At 36.4% G+C, this 13,027-nt stretch overlaps 1 protein-coding gene across 2 annotated transcripts in view; it reads left to right on the top strand.

Moving 5' to 3' along the window:
• The window catches only part of RNF19A (ring finger protein 19A, RBR E3 ubiquitin protein ligase), a 52,971-nt gene continuing 39,944 nt past the window's right edge, over nucleotides 1-13,027 (top strand). For both annotated transcript variants that reach the window (XM_011237141.3, XM_002913982.4), the window contains exon 1: nucleotides 1-131. The gene's annotated coding sequence lies outside the window, so the exon portion shown is untranslated. The remainder of the gene's footprint in view (nucleotides 132-13,027) is intronic.

The raw sequence follows: 13,027 nt of genomic DNA, 5'->3' as shown, positions 1-13,027 counted from the left end.
CCCAGCTGAGAGGCGTCTCGGCGGGTCTGAGGAGCCCTCCTCCGTACTTCCTTCGGCTTCTGCCGCCGCCGCCGAGAGATGGGCCTCCTCACCCGCGCTCCGGCACCCGCCACCGCTCTGAGGAGTTGAAGGTACGGGCGGAACGGGAGGAGGTTGCTCCTGGGTGCGGGAGGACAGGGGCGGCTCCCGTTTCCACTCGAGGCGCTCCGGCACGGCCGCTGTCCTCGCGCCCCTCCCCGGGACGGAAATGGATTCAGAAATCCCACGGGAAAGGCGCCCCCTCTCGGTCTCGGGGCCGGTCCTGGGGGTCAGGCCTCGGGCTGGTTCCGCGTCCCCCGCCCTGACCCGGCGCTGGCGCCCCCTGGGCCGCGCACGCTGAGGCGGAGCGTGGGATCCGCCCCGAGCTCTGCCCTCCCGGCCCGGGTAGTCTGTGGAGTCGGCGGCCGACCCAGCAGTGTTGTGACGGGCCGAGGCGGGGCTCCCCTGCAGCCCTTCTCGGCCGCTGAAGCAGCAGACATCGAGGGCGGCCGCCGCGGGGAGGCAGCGGGGGTGGAGCACATTCCTGATGGGTGAAATCGGCTGTAACGGGACCGATTTCCGGGCCTCGTTGCAAATTCAGAGCTGGGGCGAGAGCCCCCAACCCCTGCTGCCGGGGGCTTCTGGGGATGGGTTGGCATGCACCCGGGAAGATTCATCTGGGAGAACTGCCATCCCCTTCAAAAGCAGAAATTAAACATACGAAAAACGGTGTTGCCTTGGGTTTAAAGTATTTGTTAAGAGGGGTCTGTCCAGGATTGTTTTGCTAAACCTCCAGGGTGTTCCTAGCCTTCACCCAGCAAGAAACGCCACGATTTTTAATTTCCAGTTTCTCTGTCATCTGGGTTTCCCTCTCTCGTTGCCCCCCCCCCCATTTCCATTAATGGGAAGACGAAAAAGAAGTTTAGGGTTCATTAGCCCCGCGACAAGAGCAATAAATAAAAGAGGGGAGAGAGGGGCTAAGGCTATATATGGGAGAAAGAAAGCTCTTAATTTTTTCCCATTGGTCCTTAAAGGTGGAAATACGCGAACGATACTTTATTCTGGTTAATGTTTACTATTCAAAACGTTGCAGAATCTTCTGTTGGGTTTACGTTGGAAAGGACAGTGTTTCCGTGCTATTTTCAAATTCAGGTGTTGACTAGAAATGCTAGTTTTAAATGTTAGTAAACAGTGGAGGCATAAAGCAGTCTTTCCCCATGGTTGCCTTAAAATGTTGTGATCTTTTCTTTCCGTTCCACTTTTTTTTTTCTTTTTGTAAGAACATGGCTGTCTTATTCATGTTTTATTATTTTAACCTAGATTCCTTGACTCTTGGTTATACGAAGTATGACGGTACGCATTATTTTCATTTTCAGTTTTGCCATTAACCATCTTAATAGGCACCTTTTCACGTGTGTTTATAATTCAAGCTATTACCGTATTTGCCTTTTTATGCTTCCTTAACACCCAGCTGTATGAACTGAATTAAAATGTAAATACTTCTCTCTGTGGAGAAAATAGCGATGATCTGTTCTTAACTCTTATTTTCAAATGTTCTTTCCCTGCTATTTGGAATTCCATGGTAAAGATTTGGAATTAAGTCTTGGTACTTAATCAAATTATGCAACAACAACAAAAAGCCCTTTATCTTAATATTCTTTTTATTGTATACAATATAACAAGTTTAAATTTCATGCCTCCATGGAAACTGTTGTAATGTCACCACAAGGTGTCTTTCTGAGGGGAAAAAAATTACACTTGTCAACTAATGTTGAAGTATTTTTTTCAATATTGTTGACTTCCGGGAGGATTCCAGTTAGATTAACTTTTAAAACTGCAGCAGGTTTTAGGAGTTGCAACACAACCCAAGTCTCCAGGTAGTAGCTACTTTAAATATTGTTTCGTTTGGGGAAGGCCTCAGTTGATCATTAGTTTATATAAAGAACAGCCTGTTTTACTATCTAACCAGTGTTGAAAATTCTTTTTAAAATTTTCATGGTGATTTGTAGAATTTGGGGTGCCTTTTTACTTGACTAAATGAAACCATATTTTTTTCTGCCTAATGTATGAAAGATACTAAGATTAGTATTTGTTTTTAAAGATACCTCGGCATGTTAGTGGAAAATAAATGCATTTCATAAATTTGAAGTAGGGAAAATCATAAAGTAATATTTTTGCAGTTGTGAATGTAAGACACTTGGGGCCACCTCTCTTTAATGCGATCAGATTGAAAGATACTATTTGTTCTCATGGGGTTATTAGATAGAATTAAATATAGGTATTTGGTAGCAAACTTTTTTAGCATTTGAAAGAATCTCTTGTATATTATGGCAGGTTCTGATTTTATCTTAAACACTTAATTTGAGTTTATCACATAAATTCTTTGGTTTGTAATCATCTCCCACCCTTCCACCTTGGCTTTGCTTTTTTAATCTGAAGGGCATCGAGGATTGAAAAACGTAGCTTTCTGAATTTATCAAGGGAGGAAAAAGGAGGACAAATATTTGTGATAACATGTTAAAGTCCCTAGTCTAGTGCTGAGCACAGAGTAAGCTGGGGTTAAATTTTGTTACATTTACATCTGAATTGTCTCTTTATATTCTCTCTTCAGGTTATAAAGGAAATTTTAGGGAATTGTTACTTGTTTTCCTGATGCTATTAACAAGTGACAATTGATTGTCAAATGCAGACTGGTTTTGCAGTAAAGTTTATGCTTTTTTGTTTGAGGCTCATCTGAAAAATAGGCCATTCGGGCTTGAAGACCAAAGAAAAGTTGAATTTGTAAACTTATATTTGATTGCATTGTATTTGGCATGTTAACACTAGTAGTTTAATGATTGAAAGGACCCGTGATCATATATGAAGTACTTTAGCTTAAAGATTTTGGTTTGACTCCTTTTTAGCAAAATGCTAATCTGATTACTTATGGAGAATAGCTAAATTTTCCTTAGACAATTTTTTTCCCCCCAATCAGGAGTACTTACTATTTTCTTCAGCTTTTTTTTTTTCTTTTAATGTCATAATAGTTTTTTGTTTGCTGGTAGAAGACGTGTAACATTGAAACAACTATGTATATAACCACACCTGCACAGCTAAAGACAGAGGGATAATATTCCTTTGCTAACCACATCTGTATTTCAGATGGTGGTAGACTTAACCAAGAAAGGCAGTGAAATAATTTTGGGTGTTTGAAATTTGGGTATTTCATTCGTTTCTCAATAGCTTTCATATGTCAGTAATACTTTCTCTATTAAAGTGGGAAAAATTACCACCTTTTGATAAAGTAGTTTTGTTTGTATTGCTTTCTTTGTAGCTTTCAATAAAACCTGAACATTTAGTTTATTGGTAACAGAAAGCAATGCCATTAGCCTTAAAAACATATGTTCTTGCCCTGTTGATGTTACCTAGTATTTTATTTTAAAAATTATTTGCTAGAGAAATACTACTGGTTAATTTGTTTTAGAAGTCCTGTTTGGAATAGTTTTCTTATGTGAAAGTCTCAGTGGGACAAAACTAATGAGTTGGTGTAGCTCTCAAATAAGTTTGTGCATTGAATTACGAAGCAAAATACAGAAATCACGAAGTTTAAGCCCAAAAGAAACTTCAAAACTCAGTCTTGGGTCCAAAAAACTGGAGTTGGCTGCCTAAAATTATGTACAGTTTACATTTTCAACCTCTTTCCTTCTTTGGAGACCCCTGAAAGTATAAATAGCCCTGCTGTAATGTGAATAGCAGGCAGGTTGCCAGTTGAAGAGACAGTCTGGGAGAGGTGAGCCATAAAGAGGGAGCAAACCAGTTAGAGGGAGGGATCAGGAAACTGGGAGAAGCTATTGGGAACGTGATAGTATTATGCTTGCAGATAAACATTATATAGCATGTATCACAAAAATAGACAACCATTAGTGTGAATCTCTATGCTTAATAGTTTGCAATTCTAAGTATTGACATTTGCTCCCCCAAATGGTAAAGTATTCTAAAATTAAATTATCCTTTTGCGTTATCACAAATGAGGTAATATATGTGAAATGTGCATTGGAAGTGTAGGAGACAATTTAAACTCTGATGGCAGGGACCATTCTCTTTGTTCACTGTTAAGGTCTAGCACTTAGCATAAAGCTTGACAATAATAGATGTCGAATAAATTATGTACTAACTGAATAAAGTATGTATACTGTAAGGTATCTATTTTATAACTTTCTCTACAGCAGGGCTGTCTAATAGAGTCTAATGTGAGTCATAAATATAATTTAAGATTTTTCTATTAGCTAAATTAAAAGTAAAAAACAGGTGAAACTGATTTTCATAATATATTTTATTTAATGCAGTGTATCCAAAATATCATTTCAACATATATTGATGAATGATCTTACATTCTTTTATTCATACTGTCTTTGATCCAGTACGTGTTTACACTGAACAGCATAGCTCTAGGGGCATTTTGCATGAAATGTTTGTTCCTTTCCACAGAAATTTTATTAAATTAGATGCATTAGATATTTAACTATAGATTCTTAGGAAGCATCAACCTAAAGACCAATTTGAAAAATCACTAATCAGGAGACAGAGTGGGTCTCTTAAATTAATCACAGAGATACAAAGAGTGAAATGAAAAGGTTACAAACCTGGAACTGCGCTAGTCATGCTCAGGTGCATCTGCTTGAGTACTCATTTACTTTTTCTCAGAACGCTGCGGCAACTTTATTTGGCTGTGGAACTTATCCTAGTGACACTAGTGTTCTAATTTTACCTCTGTATTTTATAAGTGAGAAAACTGTAGAGTAGAGCTACTCAGTCCAATGTATCATTACTTGCCACATGAAGCTATTTAAGTTTAAATTAGTTAACATTTTAAAAAATTTAAATTTCAGTTCCTCAGTTGCACCAGTCACATTTCAAATGCTCTATAGCCATATGTGGCTACTGGCTACCATATTGGACAATGTGGGTCTAGAATATTTCCATCATTTCAGAAAGTGCTGTTGGATAGTGCTGGTCTAAAGATTTATCCACATAGCTAATGTGGTAGAGCCAGAGTTTAGACCACTTTCTCTTATCTTCCCAGACTGAAATTTCATTAATCACCTGGTTTCTGAATGATCACATTAGTCTTTTCGTTTATAAGTCTCCATTTGCTTCTCACAGATAAATTTCAAATTTTCATGGCCCTCAAAACCCTCCAGAATCTAACCTTAGTCTCTTCACCATTCTGCAAAAAAACCAACGCTGAAGCCAGTTGATCTGTTTGGTAAATATGTTAACAAAACATCCATAGTTTCACCCCCATGACTTTTCCTAGGCCTTTGTCTTTGCCTGGAATACCCTTTTCCATCTCCTCTGCATATCTAAGGTCCTGCTCTTCTTTCAAGGCCTGACTCCTATCTTATCTCCACAAGTCATTCCAGGTTGGTGATTCTAAATTACTGAAAATTTTTCTGAGATGTTATTAACAGGTTCCAGACATGGATGGGAACATATCTTTTGACGACCACCATTCAACCTACTACATGATGCCAGAAATTTTTGCTAAGGACATTAGTAAAGTGTATTATGTTTATGCAAAAAGCCAAAAGATATTCATCCGTAGTAAAAAATTTTAAGGTTTTTTTTTAAATTGTATTGCTTGTCATAAGGAGACATCTCTTTGATTTGGCTGTGTATAACTGCTTATCAGATAACCATTGCCACCCTTGATTTGGAGGAAAGAATTGGTCATAGTGCTATACGTAATATATCTTGTGATGATAGGCTTTTCTAAATGGTTGTTTTATTTTCCCCCTTCACCCACTTATCAGTCCCTACCCCTTTCCATAGGACTTTATTTCACTATTTTAAGAATGCCTATTTAAGAAGTGTTGGTTATTCATGTAAACAAAAACTGAAGGATAGATTAGTTCCGGCAGTATTGTAGATCAGAGATTTAAAATCTGATGCTGCAGTGGATCTAGTCACCTTTCCAGATTCTTCGTATTACAAGAGCATCTTGTATTGATTTATTCATTGTAACCGATTCCAGTGTGGGAGGTAACAGGACCTTCATATGCAGTAGTCTCATGGGAACTTCTTTCTCTTGTTTTTATGCTTAGGCTTGCTATGACAAGTTACTAGTGAAAAAAAATCTCTTCTGTAACAGTCTTGTCTGAGTAGTTCAAAGTGTTTCAGAGACACACTTTAATACAAATCCAGTGAAATTGGTGGTAACACATTTTCCCTTATTTTATAGACAAGGAAAAAGTGAAGCACAGTCATTCTGGGAGAGTTGTAAAGCCAAAGAGAAGTCTTATATCCTGACTTTCAGTTCAATTTAGTAATTCCAGTTCAGTGACATATGTGCTTCTGTATTTGGTCTCAGAAGAAGACTATCAGAAAGGCAAAGCTTATACTCATTCCACTGGATTTACTAAAACAAAAGAGTATACTGACATTTTAGAGAATTGGAGATATTTTTTAATACAAAAATTATCTCACAAAAAAATTACCTACTTTTAACCCTAGCATTTGCTGTATATTAAAACTATGCATTTGTATATTTGAATCATAGTCTTTTAGAACTGACATTGACATTATCAGGTTCAGTCACTTCAACTTGCAAATAAGGAAATTGAAATTCAAAAAAGTAGATAGATCTGGCTAAGATTTCAGACAAGGTTAGTATTTCCCTTCTGTTAATCTGTAGCAGTGAGTATTTTAACCAGTTCAAAAATTTTTTGACAACTAGATAACCTTTTTTAAAACCTATTTTAAAACTTTAGAATGTCTCTAGGCATTCCATCATGCCTAGCATTTTGAATGTTTCTGGGTACTCATGCCCAGGATTTTTTCCTATTTCCCTATTGGTTTGCCCTTCTGAACAAAGAGGGCCTGGAGTGAGGCAGCCAAAATGTTTTTAATCTTCTTCTTCTTGGAAAAATGGAATGAATAATGCTTTTGCTTTCAGCAGCAGCTTACTTCTTGTGATAGATTAAGTAATTAGTATTATTTGTAGTGAGTAATAATTTGTAATTATTCTTACATGTAAAGAACCATGTGGATGACTTAAAACCACAAAGTACCATTCTATTCTACCTCCCAAGCAAGAATAGGTTTCAATAAGAAATAGGAAGATTGGTAGGAGAAGGAAGGGAAGAATGAAGGGAGGGTAAACAGAAGGGAGAATGAACTATGAGAGACTGTGGACTCTGGGAAACAACTGAGGGCTTCAGAGGGGAGGGTGGTGGGGGATTGGGATAGGCTGGTGATGGGTGTAAGGAAGGCACATATTGCATGGTGCCCTGGGTGTTATACGCAAATAATGAATCATGGAACATTACATCAAAAACTAAGGATATACTAAAAATTTTATTATTAAAAAAAAGTAGAAAAAAAGAATAGGTTTCAGTAGGTAAATGTGGCAGGTGTATGTTTGTGAAGCTGTTTAAGAACTATCTCTTTGGAGAGGCTTTGTGAAATATGGGAATAGTGTGCTCTTGAACTTTTAGTTTCTTTTTCTGTGAAATTGTAGAAACTAAAGGACAGAGCTCAAAGTAGTGTATTTGAATCATTCTTAAAAACTTGCTGGAAACTGATAACTTGCCTCTGCTAATGATCTATTTGAATTACCCCCACCTCATCCATTTATAAGTAGTTGAATTGAAATTATTGATCTATTTTTTAATATTAGACCACGGGATGCCTGCATGGTTCAGTCGGTTAAGCGTCTGCCTTCAGCTCAGGTCATGATCCCAGGGTGCTGGGATCGAATTCCGCATTACGCTCGCTGCATTGGGCTCCTTGCTCAGCAGGGAGCCTGCTTCTCCCCTGCCTGCTCCACTTGCATGTTGCGTGTGTCCTCTCTCTCTCTTTCTCTCTGACAAATAAAATCTTTAAAAAATATATTAGGAAGACCACTTGAGGTAGGTTTATAGCTGTATAAACATAAGACTAAAAACATTTATATTTACCTTGGAGAAATTACTATACTATAATGATGTATTCCAAACTTCCAAATTGCTAACTTTCTGATTACGTTAGAAAAGCCCTTTCACAGCCAACAATTTGTTTTGTTTTATTTCTAACCTTAAAGTGTGATAATCTTTCCAACAGTTTTATCCAGTAGGTAGTTTAGTTACATTTGTAACCATCTTCTTAGATATTTATGATAGTGTGGTTAATATTTGTTAAGTAGTTAATATGTACCATACCCTATGCTGCATTCTTTGTATATGTTATTTCACTTAATCCTAATAATAATCTGGTGAGCTATAGGTATATTACTATTACTCCTATTTTATAGTTGAAGAAACTGTCTTAGTAATTTAACTCAGTGTCACACAGCACAATAAGTGTCAGGAGGCTGAACTTGAACCCAGACTTGTGACTCCAAAGTCCATGCCTTACTTTCTGGATAAAAAGTTGCTGTCATTACCCCACATTTGAATAGTATTTAAAAACCTCTAGGTTAAGATAATTGTGTCTGAAACAACCCCAAAATCTCATGGTGTAGAACAATAAAAGTTTATTTCTCACACAAAGAACCATGTAGATAACTGAGGTATCCACATTCCTATCGTCTTGTGATTCAGCTGCCCCTATGGCCTGCGTTGAGTCACCACTAGGATTACTACATTCAGCAAGCCAGTGAGTGAAGAGAGAGAGCTCAAAGGATGTGTGAAGGGATGATTTAGGGACCAGTCCTGGAAGGAGCATACATCATTGCATTGGTCAGGACTGGACACATGTCTGCATGTAGCAGCAAGTGTAATGGAAAATGTGGTCCTCCTATGCGCTTGGGAGGAAAATGAAACAGGTGAGTATATAACATCATCTCTGCCACAGTTGTGTTTTCCCTGTTATACAGATGGTACAGAGAGGTGGTTACTGAACCGAAGCCACAAAACCACTTGGTAGCAATAAATAGAACCCAGATTTCCTTAGAGCTGCATTATAATATGCTCATGTTTCTGATGAGACATTCAAATAATTGAAAGGCATTTAGATTGTATTTCTAGCACCATTGCTCATTCTCTCATACTGGACAGCAAATATTTTACCTCTGTGTCTACCTACATTTTAAATAGAGATATTGTTATTGATTTACTTTGTAAGGAATGATAAACTTAAAAACATTTTCCAGTGGTAATTGCCATTTTAAGTGAAGATGACATGATAGCATTAAAATACCTTTTTATACATATTTATAATCAGTTGTCCTTTGAATTTAGAATATTGATTAGCCTTTATTTGTATAATTTTATATTTTAAACATGTGATAGATTATTCTAGGCCATATACATACCTCATGTTTATTCTTGCATTATGAACCTGAGACATTTATTTTAGGGATGAGAGTAGTTTTTTAGCCTTCCCCAAAACTTAACTCTTTTCAGAAAGAACTGCCACTTCAAATCTTAGTGGGATACAAGTGCATTCTAACTGAGCTAACAATTAGTACAGATAAGAATATCATATTAATGTAAATTATTGAAAGCAAATTTACAGAAACTGATGTTGGAATTTAATTTGCCAGTAGACATTAACATCTCAGTGGTAGCTGTTAACCTTTTGTTACACTTTAGACTCCTTGGAGAATTTCTTGAAAGCTGTGGATTCTGTCCCTAAAATATACAGTTATTCAAAATTTAGTATACCATTTTAGAGATTTCATGGATTTCTTCGAAGCCTATCCATGTATTAGCTGTTATTTTTAAGCATTTTTATCCTTTTCCAAAAATTTATTATTGTGCCTGTTATATTTTTACTTTAATAGATAGTATAAGGAGATGTTTAATAATTCAGAGTTTTTGTAAGAGTGTGTCTTAACATTATTTGGGCAGCGAGAATTATGCCCAGAACCTGCACTGCTGTGATAGCTGAATTTGGCAGCTATATTGGGGGATAGATTTATTAGAGGAAAATATGGCATTTCCAAATTTGAGGTTGGCAAAACGAATGACATAACTTAAAAAAAAAAAAAAAGCTTTAAACATTTAAAAAATCTTTTTGAGTAACAGCAAACTTTGTTATAATGAACTTTAGTGATTTATCTCTGTTTAGAGAAAGCCATATATGAAAATCCAAGAAAATTAAATGCCTCAGACTTCTTTTAATGAGATGGTTCAAATTTACAAAAGCATTGTTTATTTTGGGCCAAAGTTAGCTTATGTGTGGACACATCATTTTTAATACATCACTTCTAGTTGTGGTGTGATCAAAAGATGACTTATGATAATTCTGGTTTTTGGTAGTCAGTTACTACATTAAATTGTACCTAGCCATATTTAAATTTATAGGTTGTTGTTTGCAGCTCTCTGTACAGGAGATAGTATGGAAAGATAGATACTTCTTTTCTCACTGCCTCAGGAACCTTTATTGAACATTGGAGGAAGGGTAGAACCAAAGATATGAGTCAGGTTTTGAAGATTTCCCCCACTGTTTATTTACCAGTATTGGTTCCTGCAATTGTGCACAGTGACCTAAATGAATATTCTCTCTACTAGGTTGTATGGTCAGGTAACCAGTGATTCCTTTTTGTATAACTTAAATTGTCGGCTATTTATGGTGTCAGAAAACCATTGTTACAATGAAAAATAGAGTTGCTGTCAGGGTATTGTTTTTTAAAAGAAAGCTTTAAAATGGATTTTGATAAGTATTTATTTAGATTATGAGACAGCCATATGTGCCCAAATATAAAATCAATTTTTCTTTCAAAATTATGAAAAAAGGGCATCACTTTATTATAATGTAGGTCCTTGCAAAATCACCCATATTATTGTTTGGGGAAGACAGTCTGAAATATCTTTGTTCAGAAATATCTTTGTTCAGTTTTTTAGATGCGCTGGAATGAAAATTCCACAGAACAGGGGCCTTGCCCATTTCTATTTGGTATTGTATATCTACCACCTAGAAGAATATCTGGCACATGATAGACATTGGACATATTTATTGAAAGACTAAATAACACTTATACAGGTTACTTATAGTAAAAAGGCAAAAAGTTTAACAAATTTAGTTATTCCTAGAAGCCATTACAGTTGCAAGTATTGGGTAATGCAAGAAACCTTTTAAAGATCAGTTTTTAAAAGCTGTACAGTAACTTTATATTTTAGGGATAATGTATACTTAGTGTTGGGCTTAGATTTCCAATGACAGCATCATATACAGATTCAAGAATACTGTATCTCAGAACCTAGTTGACGATATCCTTTGGAAAACTCCCAGATGTTTTAAAAAAGATTTATACAGCTTTCCTCTTGAGGAAAAGACCATGGAGCACAAGGCAGCTGGAAATCAAGCAGAAAGTCAGAGTCTTACTGGTTTGAGGTGTCAAGAAATGAAGCCAGAATTGCTGGAAATTGACAAATTCCAGAGAGGAGGGACTTATAGTAGGATAGCCTTAAAATCTATGAATAAACTCCCCCCCCCGACCTAGATGACCCCTGAACTGTGCATGGAAGATACCACTGAGATCAATGGAAAACAACAGCTGTAAAACTGAAAATGCTGACTAGAAATATTGCAGCTATCCTTAGCAGGGTAGACATAATTTGGTTTTTTATTCCCACCAAATTAAAGGGCTTGGTAAACATGTGTTCTTCAAGACCCATTCTAAAAAAATATAAACCAAGCCTCCACAAATCCAACTTGATTAGCTATTGATTTGACTGCCAGGTATAATACAAATCCTCACTCTTCAGGAGAAGGTAAGAGACTCTTAAAGTTTCTACAGTGTATCGTCCACAATATCCAGTTTATAATAGACAATTACTAGAATCAGGAAAATATGACTTAATACCATCTCACCCAAATGGTAGCAGACGCTAATGTTAGCAGAATTAGTAGACTTTAAAGCAACTGTAATATTTTCAATGACTTAAAGGGAGAACCATGATAATGACTGAACAGATCGGTAATCTCATTGGAGAAGTGGAAATTATATAAAAGGAATAGACATTCTAGAATTTAAAAAGTCCAATATCTGAAATGAAAATTTCACTGAATGGATTTAACAGCAGATTGGGGATGACAGATGTAGAATTGGTGAACCTAAATATCAATAAAAATTTGTCAATCTAAAGAATGGAGAAGAAGCATTACAAAAAGTGAACAGAGCCTTGGTGGCCAATGGGACAGCATTAAACTGTCTAACATACAAATGGCAGAAAGAGAGGTGAAACAGGATAAAAAAATATTTGAAGAAGTAATTGCCAGAAAATTCACTTATTCGATTTAAAATCAATTTCAAATCCAAGAAGTTAAGTGAATCCCAAGCAGGATAAATACAAGAAAAACCACATCTAGGCACATCTTAAACTGCTGAACATCAAAGGTAGAAAGAAAATATGGAATGCAGCCAAAGGGGGGGAAAAGACACATTATATACAGAGGAATTAAAATATCAGTTAAGGATGACTTATCAGGAATGATGGAGGTTAGAAGACAATGGAATGACCTGTTTAAACTTCTAAAAGGATAAAGCTGTCAGCCTGGAATTCTGAATTGAGCAAAAATAAAACATGAAGGTGAAATAAGGACATTTTTCAGATAAACAAGTTGAGAGAAGTCGTTGCAAGGAAACCTACATACCAAGAAATGCTATCGAATGCTCTTCAGACTGAAAGGAAATGACCTCAGGTGAGACTTGGATCCTCGAGAAGGAATGAATACCAAAAATTGTAGTTGATAAACAGATTTCATCCTCTGAAAAGATTCTCTAAGCATATAAAACAATGAAAGAATTTACAGAAGAGTTTGGTAGATATGACTAAATAAAAATTTTAAACCTCTTCAAAGTGTTACAAAATTAAAGGGCAAATGTTAGGAAGTAAATATTGAACGTTTAAAATGAAAGAAGAACATTAATGTTCCAGTGTAAAAATGGACAAAAAAATCATTGTCTATGAACAGATAAATCATTGAAGAAATAAAGAAGACAGTGTGAACAAATGTTGGATTTGTTTAGTAATGAAATAAATGGAAATTGAAGTACTTACTATTTTTTGTCACTCTGAAAAAGCTATTGAAATAACATAGGATG

The sequence above is a fragment of the Ailuropoda melanoleuca genome, chromosome 9 (genome assembly GCF_002007445.2).
Source record: "Ailuropoda melanoleuca isolate Jingjing chromosome 9, ASM200744v2, whole genome shotgun sequence".
Taxonomy (NCBI): Eukaryota; Metazoa; Chordata; class Mammalia; order Carnivora; family Ursidae; genus Ailuropoda; species Ailuropoda melanoleuca.
Note: the sequence above shows the minus strand (reverse complement) of the source record. Positions and strands in the feature narration are given on the sequence as shown.